Source organism: Myotis davidii, unplaced genomic scaffold (assembly GCF_000327345.1).
Source record: "Myotis davidii unplaced genomic scaffold, ASM32734v1 scaffold701, whole genome shotgun sequence".
NCBI classification, from domain to species: domain Eukaryota; kingdom Metazoa; phylum Chordata; class Mammalia; order Chiroptera; family Vespertilionidae; genus Myotis; species Myotis davidii.
Window position 1 is genome coordinate 206,122 of NW_006291552.1, and position 2,349 is coordinate 208,470.

At 43.1% G+C, this 2,349-nt stretch overlaps 1 pseudogene; it reads left to right on the plus strand.

Annotated features, from left to right (window-relative positions):
- Nucleotides 1-277: 277 nt before the first annotated feature.
- LOC102774969 overlaps nucleotides 278-2,349 on the plus strand; it is a 4,243-nt pseudogene continuing 2,171 nt past the window's right edge.

Sequence of the window (2,349 nt, forward strand, 5' to 3'; positions counted from 1 at the left end):
ATTAAAAGAATAAATATCACATATCCAGGGCAAATTATTTTAACCCCACCAAATATAAGTGATCAGTGTTTTACAATAAAGAAACTCAGTATTAACAGCATGTTGCTGTATTATGATCAGACTGACCAAAGTATGGACCTTTGTATACAAATTCTGATAAGAAAGACACTTGAAAAATAGAGCAAATACTAACAATTAGTTGTTGGGACCCGCCTAAACTTGTTATCCATTGGAAGGGTTTGGTAATCCAGTTCCTGCTCTAGAGAAAGCTAGAGCTATGGCCTCCGAGATTATAGAAAGAGAATGAAAAAAGTTACTGGAAATCCTCCAGCAAGATCTGGACTCGATCCTAGATTCATTAACCTCTCAGAGGCTAATTTCTGAGGATGAGTAGGAGGACATTCCAAACCCTCTGAAGAAAAGTCGGAAGCTGTTGATTTTGGTGCAGAAAAAGGGAGAAGACGATTGTCAGCATTTCCTCAAATGTTTATTTAGTACTTTTTCAGAGTCAGCGACCACTTGGAGCTTAAGGCATGAATTTTTAAAACATGAAAATATAGAATCTCCTCAATCTACAGGGGTAAGTAAGAATTCAGAAGATCTATTTTCCCCAGGAAAGAAGCAGCCTGAGAGTTCTGAGATCACAGTGTCCTTAAAAGAGAAAGAACACTTGGATGTGGAAACCTCTGAGATGTTCATGGACAAGAGAAGTAGTTATGGCAAGATGGCGTGCTCCTTAAGGGAAAATGAGAAGGCATACAACCCACCAACAACCACAATGCCACATTCAGTAGGGAATGTTGAATCTGAAATTTCAGGAACTATTGATTATTCACAGGACCAACAAAGATACGATGAGCCTGATGATTCTTTATACTTAGGAGAAGAGGGATATCTAGAATCAGCTGTATTCCCCGAAGATGTAGAAAGCACCGTGGAAGGAGAAGATCATAACGATCTAGAGTACCTTGTCTATGGTGGGGAAGAGGACCGTGTGTATTCAGAAACCAGAGTTCTCTGGTGATGAGCAGAGTTATGGTGATTCAGAACCCGGCATGCCATTGGAGAAAGAAGAGGAAGAAAGTATGGAAGAAAGGAAAAAGGTGTTTAAAGATGTCCTGTCCTGTTTGAACTTGGATAGGAGCAGAAAGCTTCTCTTGATTTTGTTAAATAGTTCTAATCGAGGATCTAAGTGGACATCCGAGACTCCGGGAGACCTAGCCTGGAATTTCCTGATGAAAGTTCAAGCACTGAATGTGACGGCTAGAGAGTCAATCCTTAGACACAAGGTTCTGTGTGAGGATAGCAAAGGGGAGTTGCCAACCGGAGTAGAGAATCTGGAAATGAGGGACACACCAGCCATGAATCCCCTGGATGTGCTTTGTGCCTCTCTGCTGTGTTCAGACAGCTCTTTGCAGCATGCGGTCATGTCAAGCATGTATTGATGCCGGTTTGCTCTTCCTTTGTTCCTGCCAGATGCAGAGAACAACAAAAGCATCTTAATGCTGGGGGCTGTGAAAGGCATTGTGAAGGAGCAGCCAGCACTGAATTCAGGAGGGCCGGCAGGGGAAACTGAAAGGTCTCTGACTCGTGCAAAGATGCCCTCCATCTCTTTTGTGCATCTAGGAGACTGTAGCTTCTCCAAATCCAGAATCCTCAACACACTGCTCAGCCTTGCCCAACCCAAACTACACAAAATCTTCCTCCATCATGATTTGCCTGCTCTGGTGCTTTCCCGGCAGATCTCGGATGGCCTGGTGGAAATAGCATGGTGTTTTCTGGACAGCGACAGTCTAAGGCAGCAGTTCTCAACCTGTGGGTCGCGACTCCTTTGGGGGTCGAACGACCCTTTCACAGGGGTCGCCTAAGAGCATCGGAAAACATATATATAATTATATTGTTTTTGTGATTAATCACTATGCTTTAATTATGTTCAATTTGTAACAATGAAAATACATCTGCATATCAGATATTTACATTACGATTCATAACAGTAGCAAAATTACAGTTATGAAGTAGCAACAAAAATAATTTTATGGTTGGGGGTCACCACAACATGAGGAACTGTATTAAAGGGTCGCGGCATTAGGAAGGTGGAGAACCACTGGTCTAAGGGAAAACCCTCCCTTTTCCCAAGAGCCTGTTGCTGTGGCCAGCCTGCATGGAGATCTGGAATGTTTTTGGACACAATTTGGTTTCTTGATGGAGGTTTCCTCAGCTGTGTTTTTCTTCACGGACTGCCTGGGTGAAAAGGAATGGGACCTGCTCATGTTTTTAGGAGAAGATGCCATTGAAAGATGCTACTTTATCCTCAGTCCCCAGGCCAGGGAGAGGGAAGAGGCTCAGATT